This window comes from Mauremys mutica, chromosome 4 (assembly GCF_020497125.1).
Source record: "Mauremys mutica isolate MM-2020 ecotype Southern chromosome 4, ASM2049712v1, whole genome shotgun sequence".
Taxonomy (NCBI): Eukaryota; Metazoa; Chordata; order Testudines; family Geoemydidae; genus Mauremys; species Mauremys mutica.
In genome coordinates this window covers 37,544,200-37,564,641 of record NC_059075.1, presented here as the reverse complement: position 1 = coordinate 37,564,641, position 20,442 = coordinate 37,544,200, and positions in this window count along the sequence as shown.

Genomic DNA, 20,442 nt, shown 5'->3' with positions numbered 1-20,442 from the left:
TTCCATTACTACTTATTCCTTATACACACACACACACATATTCATCCACACAATCATTCATTCAGGTTCTGTATAGATGTTATAGTTACCAGCCTAGATGTTGCTCATGCCAAGTTACTGGCCAGGTATCTTGGTCATGAGGATGGAGCCGAGTCTGTGTCAGATGCATCTGATGCTCCTGGAGGTTGGTATCAGAACCATAGACTCAAAGTCCTCAGTCTTTAGAGTCCAGTTTTATAGGGATTTTTCCCTATGTTAGTTCATAGGAGTTGCCTCATTCTGCTGTTGCTAAATCAATCAGCAGATGGCTGGCTCCATTCTGTCAGATGCTTGTTTTTCCTTCCTTTGAGGTGTGGTGGGTCATCTGGTTGATCCCACTTGACACCTTCTTCAGCCAACACTGAATTCTTCAGACTGGTAACTCCCTAACCATTCAGTCACATACATTCTCTATCTTAATCACATCTATTTCACTGTTTTGGCTTACTTAGAGTTAATTAATGTTTAACAAGTTTTATACAAAGTATTTCTTTGAGCAGGCTTCACACAGACACAGCTGGTGGCTTGCAGGTTAGAATCACAAATTTACTTTTAACATAAACCTTTAGTTATGAGGCATCAATTAACAATAAGTCATTTTTCATATAAACCATGTCTAATATAAACCTTCTTTAATATCCCTACATATCAACCTTATAGTCCATTCTTCCAGCCCATACTTCTTTAACTTGCCGTCAGGAATACTGTGGGAGACCATATCAAAAGCTTTGCTAAAGTCAAGGATTAACCCATCCACTGCTTTCCCCTCATCCACAGAGCCAGTTATCTCATCATAGAAGGCAATTATGTTAGTCAGGCATGACTTGCCCTTAGTGAATCTATGCTGACTGTTCCTGATCACTTTCCTCTCCTTGAAGTGCATCAGAATTGATTCCTTGAGGACCTGCTCCATGATTTTTCCAGGGGCTGAGGTGAGACTGACTGGCCTGCGGTTCCCCAGATCCTCCTTCCTTTTTTTTTTTTTAAAGATGGGCACTACATTAGCCTTTTTCCAGTCATCCGGGACCTCCCCCGATCGCCATGAGTTTTCAAAGATAATGGCCAATGGCTCTGCAGTCACATCCGCTAACTCCTTTAGCACCCTTGGATGCAGCGCATCCAGCCCCATGGACTTGTGCTCACCTAGCTTTTCTAAATAGTCCTGAAACACTTCTTTCTCCACAGAGGGCTGATCACCTCCTCCCCATACTGTGCTGCCCAGTGCAGTATTCTGGGAACTGACCTTGTTCGTGAAGACAAAGGCAAAAAAAGCATTGACTACATTAGCTTTTTCCACAGCCTCTATCACTAGGTTGCTTCCCTCATTCAGTAAGGGGCCTACACTTTCCTTGACCTTCTTCTTGTTTCTAACATACCTGAAGAAACCCTTCTTGTTACTCTTAACATCTCTTGCTAGCTGCAACTCTAAGTGTGATTTGGCCTTCTTGATTTCACCCCTGCATGCCTGAGCAATATTTTTATACTCCTCCCTGGTCATTTGTCCAATCTTCAACTTCTTGTAAGCTTCTTTTTTTGTGTTTAAGATCAGCAAGGATTTCACTGTTAAGCCAAGCTGGTCACTTGCCATATTTACTATTCTTTCTACACATTGGGATGGTTTGTTCCTGCAGCCTCAATAAGGATTCTTTAAAATACAGCCAGCTCTCCTGGACTCCTTTCTCAGTGTGCCTCCCCCCACCAAGGCAACAGCTGGTCATAAAAACATTTTTATTTTCTGATTGAGAAGTTATAGGTATGTATAATAACGTCCTCTAATTTCCACTAGCAGCAACTGAAATGTATAAGGGAAGCACTGGCTGTTACACTGAAAATAAAACTGATCAGCTTTGTGGGAGAGAGAGAGAGAGAGACTTAAGATCAGCGCTCAACAGGCCTCTTCTCTTGGTCATGGCTATCCAGAAACTGCTCTCCCCTGTGTTTTATCCTACCAGATGGGTAACAAGGAGCTATTTACTCACATGAAGTGCTTTGAGTGCCCCTCTGGTCCCAGAAATCTGAGTTATTTACAAGGTTAAAGCAGGTAAACATACAAACACAAATGAGTTACAGTCTCAAGTTTGAGAAGGTAATAGAAGCTGCTGTAATGTGCAAGCTAGGAAACCCATGCTAAGCAGCTGGGGATCTTTGGCTTATGCTTAGTAATCTTTGCCCCACAGAGTCTAAGCAGCAGGAAGATACCGTTCCTTCTTGTCACGGAATTTTATTCCTTTCCCTCAGAGTTCAAGCTGATGGGATGAGTTCACCTACACTTCGCCTCTTCATGGGTGTGGGGAAAGTAATCAACAAAGTCTTTTGTCTACTGATCCATAGTGGCTTGTCTGGTGTCTATGGGCCTTCTTTTGTTGGAGAGGAGATGACACCTCTTGTGAGAAACTAGTATTTCACACTTGGTAATGCTTCTCTTCTGACTGTGGAGGTTTACAGTTTTAGAGCAAGTACATTTACAGTTACAGCACAAACACTTAAATATTGCCTTATATAAACCTTTTGCCAGGTGGAATCAGCAGCAACAAGAACAGGGTTCAGTATCTAGGGATTCCTCCTACCAATACAAAACAGAACAAACTCGGGCCCATACCCAGTAATCTGGAAAAATTAAACACCATCGCTGGGCACCTCTAAGAGGCAATACTTTCCCACTTGCAAGCACTGAGTCTATAGCAAAGAAAACTTTAATAAAAAGAGAAAAGGAACCCAGCATTAATTCTGGAAACCACCACCACCATGATTCAAAAGCATATGACCATGATCAAACAGTTTGTTGGGCAATATTCTTTGCCCAGTTTCTCACCTTGCGGTGTGAAAGTCCAACAACAAATGCTCCTTTAATACATCACTCCCTTCATCCTCCACTGCACCCCACTCACAGTTGCTGTCCTTGATCAGTGAAGATCCAGAGTTCAGACGTGAGTTCACCTCCCACCCCCAACATCGGGAGAGTGCGGGGGAAAGAACGTCAAGCAACACCTCAGCCGCTGCACCACTGGTGCAACTGGCTGACAGTTGCCACTGTTTGCTTTGCTGTCACTGCCCGCCACAGGCTGCTGTGCCATCATTCACTCTTCTGCCACCGTCTTTGCTGCAATGTCATATTCTGTGGTTCCACTACTTAACCCAGCTCTCAGCGATTTCATAGGGTAGTGGAGAACCTCACTGGTAGTGCAGGCTGTATAGTCTCTTTCACTGCAGTATTATCCTATACCAGATCTAAAGATCAGTGCCTGGTTATCAGCAATTTCAGCTCTAGTGAACACTGAACAAAACAAGGACTTTCAACTCAGTCTAATTATCTCTGTCTTTAAAAAGTGGGAAGGGGCAGGTCAAATGGTGTCAGACTCCTTAGGCACCAGCCATACCAGGTAGAAACTCCTATGCTCACACCTTTCTCATCGCCACTGAGCTTTGGCATCCCTACTCCTTGCTTAGCAAATGAGCTTCAGTTTAGGGGGAACCCCTCAATCAGGGCAGGCTAAGTACTGTTCTGCTGCCCTTTACTCATACAATAAGGATAACAACATTTCATTAGCCTGCACTCTATACTAAAGTGATTTATAACCCAACACCATCCAAAACTGATCACTTTGGCAGAGTAGCTCCCTCTGCTGAATACCTAGGCAGAGTAGGCGTGTCTATGCAAGCACGGTCTGTTCCTGAAGGCTTTTCCCCCAGTTCATCAAGATATCAGGGGAGAGCTCATTCAGACCCTGCTTACACTTATAACATGGGATACAGATTTCATAAGTGAGATTAATGCATGCAGCAACTCAAGCATTTCATAAAGCCCAAACACTAAACCCATTTTTATCAATCTAATACCTATCTTAACAATACTAACACACAGGTAAACTATGTTTCCAGCTATGCATTTGTCTGTGTTCAGTGAGGCCGAGGGGCCTTGGCATTGTTTGCCAGTGTCACAAGGTTAAAAGTCATATGTATTTTTAAAAAGCCTTCCTTACTTTTGTTACTAAAAACAGTCAAAGAAAATCTACCTTGCTTCATTTTTAAAACTTTTTTCACATTTCCATCAACTTTGAAAATGACAATTGATGTGTCACTCTAGATTTTCTTTACATGCATATGACATTATTATTTGTGTGTATTACCATAGTGCCTAGGAGCCCTAGTGATGCACCAGGATGCCATTGTGTTAGGCACAGTACAAACACAGAACAAAAATAGGGCCCTGTCTCAAAGAGCTTACAATCTAGGTACTTGTTGCTTTCATTTTTGTTTATACTTAATTTCTGCTTAATTTCTCTTTCCCTCCTTTGTGCATTAGCACAATCCTGCAATGGTAGGGCTGAGGACATTGCAGAAGAATATTGATTTATTCTTTTACAAATTTCCATTGGAATAATAATAACAAATAGAAACACTTTCTATTGGCCTTAGATATAGGAACAGCTTTTAAAAAAGCTAAAATCTAAATTTTGGGCTAAAAGTTTTCCTGGTAGTTATCTCTTCAACAGCTTTGATATTGTGCAGTGGGAGTTTTGCTTTGAACAGCAAAAGGAACTGCTGTCTCCCTAACATAAAATTATTAGAAGAACAAAAGATAATGCCCTTAATGAAGGCTTAATCAAAATGGATAAACGAAGCTTAAAAGTAAGCAAATTACTCTGAAAGAAAATAAAACCTATCTAAATGACAAAGTGTTCTGTTGATTAGAATTGAACAGAGCTATGGGTTATTTAGCTATCGATAGCAGAATCCAGAATGGAGCTGTGTGAAGAAAAAAAGTAATTAAATAACTTTCCAACATTAATTATAGGGAAGAAAAGGCCCGTGGTGCAGTGTGAGCTACAGAAGTCAAAATATCTCAACAGGAGGACTGGCCGCCATGTTTTGATGTTAGAGTCATTATGAAGTGATAGGTTTCAGAGTAGCAGCCATGTTAGTCTGTATCCGCAAAAAGAACAGGAGTACTTGTGGCACCTTAGAGACTAACAAATTTATTTAAGCATAAGATTTCGTGGGCTACAGCCCACTTCATCGGATGCATAGAATGGAACATATAGTAAGGAGATATATACACATATAGAGAACATGAAAAGGTGGGAGTTGCTCTACCAACTCTAAGAGGCTAATTAATTAAGATGAGCAATTATCAGTAGGGGGAAAAAAACTTTTGTAGTGATAATCAAGATGGCCCATTTCATACAGTTTGACAAGAAGGTGTGAGGATACTTAATATGGGGAAATAGATTCAGCGTGTGTAATGGCTCAGCCATTCCCAGTCTCTATTCAAGCCTAAATTGATGGTATCTAGTTTGCATATTATTTCAAGTTCAGCATTTTCTAGTTGGTGTCTGTTTTTGAAGATTTTCTGTTGCAAGATTGCCACCTTTAAGTGATACTCTTCCTGCATCAAGGTCACCCTGCAGTGTCTTATATGCTCTGTGTCTGCTTATGGTCTGGGTAGAAAGTTCATGTGGTATAATGTCCTTTAGGTTTGTTGGTTTCTCTGAAATATTTCAAACACCTGCTTTACTTTTTTGTAACATTTTCTTTGTGTTGCTCTTAGGAAGTGTGGACTGAATTTTTGTGCTCATAAAAGCAAGCAACTCTCCAGTCAGAAATATAGTGGTATGGGCAAGTGGGCTCTTGCCTCGCAGTTCTGCTAGTGCCCCTGCTTTCTGATATAGGGCTATATTTTCAAAAACTCAGCACTTACAATTGAGGCCAGAATTTCGTAGTTGCTCCGCACCCAAAGTGCTGAGTTCTTTAAATATCTGGTCACTTACTCTGATGCTTAAACAGGAGCTGAATTCTTATAGATTTCTAATCCCAGCTGTGGGTTCTGAGCACTTCTAAACATTATGGCCTATGCACCTGCTATTCCAGCTCAGTCTAGATGCACCAGTGGTCCTCTGTTATTCTAACCCTGACATCTTCAGCTTGTTCCACCGATGACCCTTAATTCTGACCTGCAGCAGTCCCTGCTATCCTATTCCTGGACCTCTTGTGAACAGAGAGGACTAATCAAACTGATCAAACTGACTAATCAAAGTGAGTGCAGTGGGGCAGGCATAGTGGCTCTGACATGGAGGCAGAGCCCACCTGCACCAAAAGCCAGAGATCCATAGGTTGTCTCCTTGAAAGCCTGACCTCTATAACAGGTCCTGCCTTCTCCCAGATCAGCACTGCTCCAGGAAGACAGAGCCACATAGAACCTGAAATCTATCATCCACTTCTCTGTATCTGAAAGTGCGAAGTGGAGGATGTGGCCTTATTTAAATTACATTTTTATTTGAATATATTTTTATTATATATTTCCTGTTATTCCTGGGGTATATGCTATTCATTTGATTTTACATTTCCATTTTCACCTTGTTTCCAGTCCAAAAGCTATGAAGCTTATGATTTTAATTTGTCTTTGAGGGGAAAAGGAAGTCCCTTGAGTCATTCTTTTGTTTTGTGCCCCCTCTAAAAATCTCAAGGCCAGTAATATTTTCAGAAAACAGAATTTCAGGCAACCCAACAAGTTTTCTTTATTAGACGCTGGGTTACAAGTGGTTGATTAAATAGCTACCCAAAAAAGCAGATCTGAAATGAGAAACTCACAGAGGAGCTAATTAGCCTAGCTTTATCTTCATAAAAGTGTCAGTTCCAAGAGGGATCCAGGAGCTGTTTATTATAGAGCATCACTCTCAGCTTTCATGAGCTTCACGGGTTTCTGCAGATCAACTCTCTCTAATATTAAAGGAATAACAACAATAATAAAAGAGAAGGAAAAGTATTCAATAGTCTCAGACTGTGATGGATTTAAGACCTGGCTGCACAGTAAATCTTATGTCACAGGAGCATACTATAACACGGTAATGCCTTCCTTGCATTATGTGGTCTGATCTTCCTTGCGTAGATAGTGCCAAGCTCTGTATTACTGCCCTGGTCTTTCCAGTGCTTGTGTAACAGAACTGTAGCCACAATTGTCACATGGGGGGGATTTTCAAGAGCACTCACACAGTGGCTTAACTCTTTTCTCCACTGATGTCACAAGAACTTTATGGTGCTGGCAGGGATAGAGCCTAATTCCACCGATTCCAAAGCAAAAATCCATACCTCTTGAGCTAAAGGATACTCCCAATAAGCCAGTATCCATATAGGCCTTTATGACACTGTTGAGCAGTTCTGATACCACTGCCCCCTACTTGATGGTAACACACATCATCCAGGTTTCCATATCTCTAACGGTTCAGTAACATAGTTATAACAAAGTTCTTACCCATCCAAACAAATAAGACCAAACTGTATTACAACATAGTTGCAGCACTATTGTCTTATGATGAAATCCCCACAGCATGCTAACATTTACTGGGTGTTTGGAGAGTGTCTTAGGCATTTTCCAAACTATGCTAGGAAGAACTATGTTTAAACATGACTGCATCCATCTGTAGGATCTGAGAGCAACTAGAAAGCCAAATAATTATTTGTCTGAAATGCTTGGTGGATGGAGAGAGACAGGCTCATTAGAGTTAGGGGCAAGCTGAACAGTTCAGATGTAGATCCAAACCTTCCCAGAGTTCTGGGTTGCTTGGATCCAGGGATTTGGGGCTTATTTTTTAACTGGTTAATTTGTCCCTAGTCAGTAATCCATTAAAGTCTTCAGTGTGAGTTAGTTCCAATTAATTTGGTATATGCTGTCCTGTATGAGCTTGATAAATTTATTGCTGCCTCTCAATCTACCTGTGCACCAACCATAAAATTCCCATTACTGAATTTAATAATTTTATTCTGTAAAATTTTTAATAGATACTTATTTTTCCGTGCTTTTTTCCATTTTGTCTATGCCAAAATATGTACTTCACTTATGCAGACATGACCTGGGGCTTCCGTAGAATCCATTCCACAGGCATTAGACTGAGAAATGCAGGTCATGATTAGTGCTGCTTCATTCCAAATGAACTGACAATTCATGAGTACTCAAAGTTTAAATAATACTTTAAAAGCACAAAGTACATTTAATCCGAGGAACTCAAAGCATTATGGGTTTTGTCTAAAGTCCATGGAAGTCAGTGATAACACTCTTATTGACTTCAATAGGCTTTGGGTCAGACCCTATACAAAAATTAGACTCTCAGCTTCTATGTAAAATGTTAAAGAGTCCTGTGGAACCTTATAGACTAACAGACGTATTGGAGCATGAGCTTTTGTGGGTGAATACCCACTTCGTCGGATGCACCCACGAAAGCTCATGCTCCAATACATCTGTTAGTCTATACGGTGCCACAGGACTCTTTGCTGCTTTTACAGATCCAGACTAACACGGCTACCCCTCTGATACTATGTAAAGTGTTGCTATTCCCATTTCACAGATGGGAATGAGATAGAACAAAGAGGACCAGAGAAGTTTAGGGCTAGATCCACAAATAGATTTAGGTGCCTACGTCTAAAATTTAGATCCTTAAAACCCCTGATCAGCAGCTACCTAATCCCGTAGGTGCCTAGTTTCTTCCAATAAAGTTCCCTAAATTTCTGCTGCTGGACACATGCACAATTGCCTAAGTCCTGATGCCCAGTGCCTACATCATGCTGAAGGCCTGCTGGGGCTTAATCTAGTGGGCATGTTCAGAGCATGCCTAGTAGCTCAGGCAGACCCAGTACAAAACAAAGCCAGAGGAGGTGCTGATTCCTTTATACCCCTAAGTTAGAGCACTCACTGAGGATGTAAGAGATGCAGGTTCAAATCCCCATGCTGCCTGACTTGAAGCAAGAATCAGAACTCAGGTCTCTTATCTCACAGATGAGTGCCCTAAACACTGGTCTTTGGCCCTCTTGATGCGTTGTATGAAATATTTAACTATTAATGGGAGTAAGGATTGGAACCCCACTTTCCTACATCCTTGGAGAGTACCTTAACTGCTAAGCTATAGAGTCACTAATTCTCTGGCCTACCAAATGAATTATGGAATAATTTGTCCAAAGGGAATTCTGTTGCTACTGGTTGATGTATGCCCTGCTGCATAAGGGCTTTAACCCAAATTCAGTTTTTACCCAGTGTAAAGTTACTGTGGGTGTTATTATCCATGTAAATGTGTAATCCTTTTTAAAAAATCCAATTAAGCTGTTGGACTTAACGATATCTTGTGGCAGCAAGTTCCACAGTTTAAGTTTGTTGTTGAAAAAGCACAGATACAAGAAAAAGGACCTGCCCTCCCACCTCTGACTTAGGTGCCAGTGATACTGCAGGACATACACTGGGTATTGCACATAATATGAGGTAACTATTTTGGATGTCATTATGGATAATGATCACTGGACTGGAATTAGGTGGTTGCCTATGGGCCAGTGATCATGATATGATTACATTTAGTATGGCCAAACAGGATATTCCCAACCAGTAGTATATCTATCTGGTGCTTCAAAAAGGCTAAATTTCTCTAAATTGTGAAAAAATTTAGGCAGAAAAATGTGAATGTAAAATTGCAAGTTAAGGAGAATTTATTAGATGGCCAAAAATCCACAATCAAGAAAGGACAACTTTGAGTAAAAGCCCCATCTAGCTAGGAGGAGAAATGAAGGCTTCAACAAAAAATAAAAATTCAAAAAAAAGGGAGCCTCATACAGCAAACAGTATAAATGAGAAGTTATGAAGTGTAGATAATTGATAAGGGAAGCTAAAGACATCAAGGAAAAATCCATGGCAGGTGAAACTAAGGACAGTGAGTTTAAATACATTAGGAACAATGAACAGCAAACAATGGTATGGGTCCATCACTGAAGAGAGATGATAAAATTGTTAATGATGCAGGGGAAAAAAAGGCAAAGGTGTTCAATAAATACTTCTAGTTTTGGAAAGAAGCAGAATTATGTACTCATATCATATGAACAATGAATTACTTTCCAATCTATTTGTAACTGAGAAGGACATTAAAGTGCATATATCAGGAATAAACATTGTTAAAATCAGCAGACTTTGATAATTTTAACCCAAAAGTTCTAGATGAGTTGGCAAAGGAGATCACTGGGCTCTGGGTGTTAATTTTTAATAAATATTGGAATACTGGGATAATCCCAGAAGACTGGAAAAGTGCTAATGTCTCATGAGAAAATATTTTGTTTGAATTTTTTAAAAATCAGTCCTACTGTATACACATGTAAAAGCATTATCACATTTGGAGTTAGTAGGGCTTGCTAGTGCTGCTCTCCCAGGCAAAATACTAACCTCTTGTTCTAACTACACTGATCTGTTGATCTTGCAAACCACCCCGGAGAAAGGAAAATGGCTTGCTTTTCATATTCTTGAGGCTCAACAGTGACCTGAGCTGATGAGTAAGGAGCAATTAGCTCTGAAAAGTATTCCATCCAATCCCTTATGGCCAGAAGGATGTTAGCTGTGATATGGAGCCTTGAGGATGACTGAGATACAGAGGACTCCATAGATGCAATAAAAGTAGATAAGAATATAATAGTATCTTATTTAGGAAAGCTGGCACAATATTAAATTGCTGCTAAATCTCATCAAAAATGTATTTACCGGTATATATATATATAAAATGACCAAAGCTCCGATACAGCAAAAAGGTCAAGCAAGGCCTCAAGAAATTCATCATTCCCACTGACAACTGGGAAAATCCTGCCCATAATTCTTCAAGTTTGCAAACACCGCAGAGAGCCACCAGATCCCAGAATGAGGCCTGCAGGTAAGCCAGGGAACCGTGTATGCATCAACTTCTTTTGGTGAGTGGACCTGTGGCCACTGTGGGAAGGTCTGCTGCTCGTGCATCTGGCTCTTTTCCCATACCACTGTTAAGCACTACTACTGGACTGACTGTGTTGCGCCTCCTTTCATCTGTCAAGATGTTGGACAGCCACATCCATAAATTACATGTGCAGCTCCCATTGTTGCTGACAGAGATTAGAGAGAGAGAATATTAATGAGAAAGTGGCCAGAGTTTCTGCATTCCATTATTAAAACCTGATCCCAAACCCACTGAAGTCAACAGAAGGACTCTGATTGACTTTAATGGGTTTTGGATTAGGTCCTTATCTGGTAACTGCTGCACTTCTCCTAATCCAGAACTGGCATGCTTTGTTGCCCACCCACTTCCTTCCTGCAATGATTATGTGGAGACATAGGTGCTGGAAATAGGAGTGCTGGGGGAGCTGCCGCAACCCCTAGCTTGAAGTGGTTTCTATCATATACAGGGTTTACAGTTTGGTTTAATGGCTCTCAGCATCTTTGTTACACTAAGATTTGAAACTCCAATTATTTTACCTACAAGAGTGATTTCAATACCCTTAAAAAGGGTAACTAGATTGTGATCCACCCTAAAAGAATTGCCAGCATATTACCAGGCGCTTGTCTCTGACCTCCAGAGGAATGAAGGCTTACAGTATATTTTAGACAGGCAAGAAAGAATACATATCAGAGTCAAATGCAATGGAATTACAACTGAAAGAATTAAAATGGCACAGTAAAATAAAAAGGCACAGATTGCACAGGACATTTAACATATACAGGAAATACGGTAGTTTCAATGTAACAAGCATATAGAGGGTCCCGTATATCCAGAGACTCTTGACCCTAATGTTACAATTTAACTCTGCACTTAACACAATGTGGCATGAACAGACTCTATATACACATAGAAGAAATAATTGTAGCATTACAGATTTAAAAGAGACATTTACTTAGTACTTAACATTTAATATTTAAATTAAACAGTAACATTTAATACTTAATATCAATTATTCATATTAATATTTACATAAGCATCCTGTGAGGGTCAGCTGAGTTCTCAGAGAATGCATAGGGGAGATCGCACTTAAACACAAACATCCAGCTTTACTGATAGGTAAAACCCACACATTCCTTACATAACAGGTAGGAAGAAGATCAAACTTATACAGATACCAAAATCCCTCTGACTCATCAGAACAGACCTTCTGCTCTGTCACAGCAAGCTGATGTGAAGAGCTTGTCCGGAAGATTGGGGCTTCTGTGACTGCTTCCCACCAACTCTTGAGGTGGTTAACGGCAGGTTCTCTGTTGTAGAGATGGTGGCTTGCTGGAAGGCAGTTCCTCATTGCCACAGCAACCCTTTAGAATTCTGTCATTGCTGCTTCTTTTCTAAGTGGCTGTTTCTCAGGTAGTTTCTTCTTTGCATGTGTCTTGCAGCTTCTGCTCCTCTTTCAGCCCCAAACCCACTACAAGTTCAGCCTGCCTGCTGTGGGCCTTATATATTGGCTGTTCTCTCAAGGTCTGCTCTCAGCTAATCAGCTGCTAGCTTTCTAGCTCTGCCCCAGAACATCATCTGGTCATATATACCTACATGTGCTTTTTCTGTCACTCTTTTATGATGTAATCTTTAAGCTCTGCCTAGTCACATGTACCTACATGTGCTCATCTGTCATTCTCTTATGACATCACCTTTAAGCTCCACCTCCTGATGCAATTTTGGATTCTAGAATTGTGTTCAGTCAGTCCCCATTTCTACATCAGCCCTATATCTGCCATCTTGGTTGAGTTTTCTAAATTTAAACTAACATTAATTTCTACTTAATTGAGCCTTATTCCTGAAACTAACTACTGCTTTGTGCAAACCAAAGTGTACTGATATTGTCATCACTCTTTTTATGTCCATTTGAGATAAATGATTTTTTCAGCAATTTAAACCCCTTCCGAGGTTTTTCTGCAAGCCTCTTTTTAGGTGCTGTAAGATGTCTCAGAGCATTCAAGTCAAAATCTCTTGTTACACCCCTACTATAAAAATTGTCCCAGCACCCCTGTGAGGAGATCTTTGTTCCTTCCTCACATTTTCATATTGTTCCTCACATGTGAAACCTTTCCCTGTTTCTCTCCCCACACTTGGTTCTCTTCCCTACAGACTGACCAAACCACCTAATAAAAGCGGTTAATGGATCTCATCAGTAAAGGATTGTCTTGGCGCTTTACTTTCAACAGTAAAGACAATACGAAGGCCTTGTGTGATTGAAGGCTTCAGGGTCCTGGGCTGATTTATCAACTCACAGGCTGAGCTCATATCTTCCTCCAGTAGCTGGGAAGACTGAGTAGGAAGTGTTACTACCTGACTTTGCTGAAGGTTCCCGATTTCTGTGCTAACAAGATCTGTTCTGTGTTGTTCCTGTCGACTAATAAACCCTTCTGTTTTACAACGCTGACTGAGAGCCACTGGTGACTGTGAAGTTGGGGTGCCTGTTCCTATGGGCATATCCCCATGCTTCCCCAGCTGTCCCATCCAGGTGGATTTGCCTTGGGGAACTCACAGGGTGGAGAGGGGAGCTGAAGACTGCGAGGTCAGACCCAAGAAATGCCAAAGCCAAAGAAGCTTCTTGCCATGGTGCAAGGGTGCCCTGAGGAGAATCACATTGCACCAGAGTCCTGACTGGCTTCACTCAGGGCAGTTCCAGAGCACCCAGGCCATGACTCCTGTGACAGCTTCATGTTTCATTTCTGCAACGTTTGAAAATAGAATCTGAAAAGCTGCTTTAATATTACTTTTTTTTAAAAACTAGCAGTCAATTGTCCCCCCTTTATCTGGTTGTGTCATTGTACTGTCCCTCTAAACTGCAGGTTCCACAAGGAGAGGATTGCTGACATATCTTGAGTAGATGTGGTCAAAATTTTTCAGACAGAACAGTTTTCTGTTGGAAAATGATCATCTGATGAAATTACAACCTTTTGTGAGAACCATCAGTTTTGTTGAAATTTTTTACAGGAAATTATTGAAACATTTCATTTTGATATGGTTGAAAAGTTTCATTTTGATTTCACCATTTTGACTTTTATGTTATGTTATAATTCAATGTTTTGATAGGTCATTTGTTTGCAAAAAATATTTCAGAATTTTAGTTTTGTGATAAATTCCAAAATTTATATTTGTCCCAATTTGGAACAAAAGAAAATTTTGAAATGTCAGAATTTCCTGCGGAAGAGATATTTCATCCCCTGACTTGACCAGCTCTAGTTTTGAGTAAAGCTGGCTAGAAAATCTACATGAAAACAGTGTAAACAAAAACAGAAACAAAACTTGGCAGCGATATTACCAATACCCACTACCTCCGCCCATCTTTTTTGTGTCTAGTGCTAGTCTACCTCACAGGAGGGTTAGGATGTATAAAGCATTTTCTCTCTTGGAATTTAAATGTTTCATAAAACTATTTAGAGCTGTCCCCTCCCCTCAATCAAACCAATATTCCAGTGGTAGTTCGGGTAAACTTGATTAACATGTCCCTTCATCCTGTTACCCATGGGTGGCTGGTGAATCGCGGGCTTCGGGAGGCTAGTCCCCAGCCGGCCTGCCCCTTCTGCCCAGGGCCCCGACCCTTCTGCCCCGCTTCCCCTGACGGAGCCCAGAGGCCCCCCCCACCAGTCCTGAGCCATCCAAGTGCCCACTCCCACCCCAGCCCCGGAGTACCCAATAGGCGGGCGGGCAGGCAGGCTGCATGGCCTCCAGCCTGAGCCATGGAGCGGCGGTCAAGCAGGCAGTTGAGCGGCGGGTGGTCAGGCAGCTGAGCACGGTCTCCAGCATGGTGGTGGGTAAGCAGTATGCCCCTCTCTCCCCCGCCCCAGAGCACCGGGTGGGTGGGCAGCACAGCCCCCAGTCCCGGGTGGGCAGACGGTGCGAGCACTGGCTTCAGCCGCTGGGAGTCCCTGGCTGTAGGCTGGCCCCCACTAGCCCCAGCCCAGGGCAAGAAAGCCAGAGCCCTCCCCAAAATTGGGGGTGGCAGGGGCTCCAACCCAAGATGGAGGTGAAAGCAGCCCCCTGCCCTTGTCCTAAGCCCCCTGCCCAGGGCAGGTGGAGGGACCCAGGCTCCCCAGAGCTGCCCATGCAGCTCTCCCCGACCCTCCCACGCAGCTCTCCCCGACCCAGATCCAGCTGGGGGGTGCCCTTGGCGCTGCACCCTGGCCATGATAAGAGTCAGACAGGCAACTGTGGAGCCGCTTTCAGTCTGCTGCGGCTCCCCAGCTGATCTCCACATGGCCAGTCTGGGGGTGGGGCCGGGGGGGGGGGAGATGAGGTGAAGGTGGCGGGGTCCACCCTTGCAAAAAATGGATGGGTCAGGCCCATCTACTTTCAAAAAGTGGGAGGGCTATGGCCCCCTGGACCTCCCCAGTTCCGGCACCATGGCCTGGGGCCCCGGACACATGGGAAGGAAGAGCTACAGTACAGTGTGGCAGGAAGCAGGAGGAGGCCTGGGGGTGGGGTGTGGGTGGCTCCATGCAGGCAGTTTGGGTAGGCTCAGCCTTCCCCTGCCTTTGATACCTGCCACCCATGCTGTTACCATATGATTTTTGTACTTAATATACAATAGCCCATCACTAATTACTCCCAAGCTACCTTTATTTATTCCTCAGGGTAATAAGTGACCCGGGGGGAAGGCATAGTTAAAGTGACCTAATAGTGTATATGTGGGATTCATAAAGAGGCCATCTGCTGGCACTAACATGAAGCCTGTGTGCATGAATATACTGGATTGACAGGTATGTGAGAGAAAGAGATAGAGCCTAGTTATTTCTATAGCCCATTGCCTCTCTTTTCAGCGGACATCAGTGTGTCCTGCTTAGGGTGTGGCAGACCCCTGATATATCACAACATTATCATTTTATTTTATATATTGTATTTATCTACCCTCCTCCTCCTCCTCCCACTGAGTTGCAGAAAGGAGCTGGCTTGACAGTCCTGGTTATTGAGGTGATCTAATTATCATAAGCTTTTCAAATGTATAAGTAGGAGAAGAAGGGAGGTGTTATTACTTTTCTATATGACATTAGTGAGATGATTGCTGGAATACTGTGTCTGGTCCTGAGGTCCACACTTCAAAAAGGATGTTGAAAAATTGGAAAGAGTTTCAAAAAGAGTAACCAGAATGATTTGATGTCTGGAAATCCTGTCTTCCAGTTACCGACTTAAGAAGCTCAATCCATTTAGCTTATCCAAGGGAAGGTTAAGGGGTGACTTGATTGAGATCCATACGTACCTTGTGATGTTCCCCTCTCGTGTTATCTGGACTGATGATCTGCTAGGTCACTCCAGTCCTTGACTCTGGGAGCCAGCCTTACCCTACTCTGCTGTGAGAACATCCACTCCTGGGCTATTCACGCACAAACTCTAGCATGTAAGCTGCTTGGATTGTGCAACCGAATGACACTAGCCAATATCTCCGGTCCCAGACACAACCCTGGAAACCTCCATCTTGCAGTGTCCAGTTATGCCTGCTGGATGCTGCAAGCTTATATGAGTTCATCAATCTAACAAAGACATTGATATTTACCAGGGTTGTTATCCCAAGGGGAGTCTCTGACACGCTTCACTACTTCAAGTAGAATAAACAAACACATTGATTAACTACAAAGATAGTTTTTAAGTGATTATATGTCAAAGCAAAACAAGTCAGATTTGGTCAAATGAAATAAAAGCAAAACACATTCTAAACTGATCTGAACACTTTCAGTACCCTTACAAACTTAGATGCTTCTCCCAACAGACTGGCTCATTGCCCTTCAGCCAGGCTCTCCCCTTTGATCAGCGCTTCAGTTGCTTGGTGTTGGTGGTGTCTGTAGATGTAGGTGGAAGAGAGAAAGAGCATGGCAAACGTCTCTCCCTTTTATCATGTTCTTTCTTCCCTCTTGGCTTTGCCCCCCTCCCTTCAGAGTCAGGTGAGCATTACCTCATCGTAGTCCCAAACTGCCTAAAGGAAGGGGGGTAACTCACTTGAGAGTCCAACAGATCTGTTGCTGCCTAGGCCAGTGTACTTTGTTCCTGTGAGGCTGGGCTGGGTTTGTCCTATACATGCCCTGATGAGGTGTGAACTGCCCCTCTGCTCTTGGAGAGTTTTTGCCTGAACTTGTTTTGAGCCATGAGGAGACATTTTCAGCCTCATAACTATATACATGAAATTAAAACCTATAACATAACATTACTATAACAACAATGCTTAGTGCATCATGAGCCTTCCGAAGACACCTGACACAACTAACTTTGCATTGGATACCACATATTCATATTATAAGGATGAACATGGGGGTGCTGGGTGTTCCCCCAAGGTACAGAATGTCACATACCTACATGAAGAGGAGATTTCTAATAGTAGAGGGCTTCTTAATTCATCAGCCAAAGGCATAATAAGATTCAGTGGCTGGAAATTCAAGCTAGACAAATTTAACCACAAGTGTGATTAGCCATCACATTCACCTAGGTACGTGGTGGATTATCCACCACTTAAAATTTTTAAAAAGAAAATTGAATGTCTTTCTAAAAAGATATGCTCTAGCTCAACCAGAAGTTATGGGATTGATGCAAGAATTACTGGGTGAAATTCTATGGCCTGTGTTATATAGGAAGTCAGAATAGATTATCATAATAGTCCCTTCTACCTTAAAGTCTATAATCAGGTATCTAGCACAGATGTCAGCAGCAGTGTAAGCTTCTTCTACACTTCCTTGCTTTATGTACCTCAAACTTGACCTGAAAGCATCACTTTAAGGCCGGAGGGTAGTTGGGTCTCTATTACCAAGTCATTTCTTGGCCTCTTTACTGACATTACCAACCTGTGGATGAATTATGGTGGTGTTTTTGTGGACATCTGTCTTCTGCAATGGATGGAGACCTCTCCAACTCACTTCACACAGGTGACTGAACAGCCAGCAGATAGTAATAACTTTTGGTTACTACCCTCTTGGACCAAATGTGTGACCTAGAGGTAAAAGGCTCTGGAGCCCAGTTGTAAATCCCCACTCTCCTAGTTCCCACTCTTTGACTCTGTTTTTTTCTTCTTCTACCTTTTGAAGTATTTCTATCACACATTTTTTATTCATAAGTTTATCATGGAACAGAGCCAGTTATCTTTGCTGAGGTTTCCTGTAGAAAATAATGAAATCTACACACTGCACATTTGTCATAGCTGTTACAATGTGTCCATCAGGAAAAAAAAGGCTTCTTGATGCTGTTGGGTTGTTGTGTTCACTTGCCTGCAATCTCCCATGTCTCTGAGTTGTTTGAGAAGCATCGGCTATGACTATTTGGCAAATGTCCTCTCCAGGAAAATATACAACAAAAGCAAAAGAAAGCTTTGTTCAAGAATTAACATAAAGATGGTTTGTTTTAGTTAGCGACAGGGAACATTCATGTGCTGTCCACCAATTCAAGCCTCCTGAAACTCCAGGATCAGCATGAGGAAGCATGGGGAAGCAATAGTGCTAGAAGAGATCTGTTGGAGGTGATGGCGTATAGCAAAATAGTTGACTGTGCAGTTCAAAATGGCTTGACATGCATCCCCAAATCACAATGATGCTTAATGCAGAGGCATCACAAAAGCTGGGAGATAAATCATTCTATATAAAAATCTGATAAGACTGCTTCTGGAACATTGTGCAATTCCAGTAATCTCAGTACCAGAAAAATGTTGATTAAATAGAAAGAATTCAGGAAAGACCAACCCAAAACTTTAAGCGGCTGGAGGAATGGATTTATGGGGAAAAATAAAATGAAAAAAACAACAACAGCTATTTTTTAATTAGAAGAAGCATGTCCTAATAGTTAAAGCACTGAACAGGAACTCAGAAGCCTTGCTTTTCTAGTCACAAATCTGCCTCAGTCTGTGTCTATAAATATAGGTAGATGCTGTACCTCAGTTTCCCGCAAATTTGTGCCCAAGAGGTTGCAATGTAGGATCACTAGGAAAGGAACAAATTCTCATCCTTTGTGCCTTAAGGAAAAGACCTTGCTGCTTTTTGCTTCAATAATTTAACAAGCAAACTTCCGTCCTCCTGGAGCTGCTGGCACAGTGGATAAAACTAAATGTCCTCTCCCTTTAGACTGCAGGGACCAATTTCTACAGTCCAGCTAATACATTAAAAGCTAATCAGATCTTATCACAGCCCCCTAATGGACACAGGCTGTATCACTGAGTGGCCACATTAGCTTGCAGGCACACAGCAAACTACAGTCTCCACTGTTAATAAAAACAGGAGTACTTGTGGCACCTTAAAGACTAACAAATTTATTTTAGCATGAGCTTTCGTGAGCTAAAGCTCACTTCTTCGGATGCATAGAATGGAACACACAGACAGGAGATATTTATACATACAGAGAACATGAAAACTGTTAATGACTCCCTTCCCCCTCCAGCAACATTTCTCAACTTTTATTGAGATGGCAATTTTATTCCAAAAGGAATTTACAGTTGTAAAACTTGGTTAGATGCAAAATGTAGTTGTGGTGATGAATATAGTGATACAACTTGTGTAAATGGAAACAAGCACATCAGCTTCTTGTAATTCCTCCATCGTTGGTGGACAAATTACACCAGGAATGAATTGAACTCCTGTAGTGCAGGCTAATTTAAGCAAATCTAGGTTGTGTTCCAAAGACGTTTGATCAGGGGCTCTCTGGATGCAGATTCAGTAAGTTGCCTTCCCCAAATTTCCCTGATGAGCAAGCTGGGCAGCAGAGGAAGAGCTAGTCCCCTCTGAGGGAGAGAGGCAACAGAAAATGTATCAAGAATTGGCAGGTGTGTTTTTGTACAGGGAATAGGACAGAAGTTTCCTGTTAAACAAAGTCAGAGAGAACCTGAGAAGTGCCTCATTCTTGACAGTGATAAAAAGGGAGACGCCTTGATTCCTGTGAGGGTGTAAGTTATCACTCCTAAGTTTTCTTTCAGGCAGTAATCAACAGGAAGCACCACATAGCACTGGAGTACGCATAATACACATCACTCTAGCCCAGGGACTGGCAACCTTTGGCACGCGACCCGTCAGGGAAATCTGCTGGTGGGCCAGGACTGTTTGTTTACCTGCAGCGTCTGCAGGATCAGCCGATCGCAGCTCCCACTGGCCGTGGTTCGCCGTTCCAGGCCAATGGGAGCTGCAGGAAGCGACAGCCAGCACATCCCTCAGCCCACGCCACTTCCCACAGCCCCCATTGTACCCAAATTATATCGTTCCAGGCCAATTTGTTCAGACATATAATTAAACCATTATAAATAATGAACAATATTGGGAAAGTAACCACTTGTTGGATAAGCAGCAAAGAATCCTGTGGCACCTTATAGACTAACCGACGTGGTCCAGACTGTCATTTCGACCCTCAGGAGGAGTCCATGTGGAGTTCTTCTTCTTGTGCTGTTGGTGGGAGGGTAACTGTGTATCCGTGCGCTGTTCAGTGTTGTCCTGAAAGAATTCTTTGAGTCGGAGACGGCGAAAGTAGGCTTCCAGATCACCGCAGAACTGTATCATATTGGTGGGGGTGGCAGGGCAGAAAGAGAGTCCCCGAGATAGGACAGACTGTTCTTCTGGGCTGAGTGTGTGGTTGGATAGATTAACGATATTGCTGGGTGGGTTAGGGGTACCACGGTTGTGGCCCCATGTGGCAGGTAGGAGTTTAGACAGCTTACAGTCCTTTTTCCTTTGTAGAG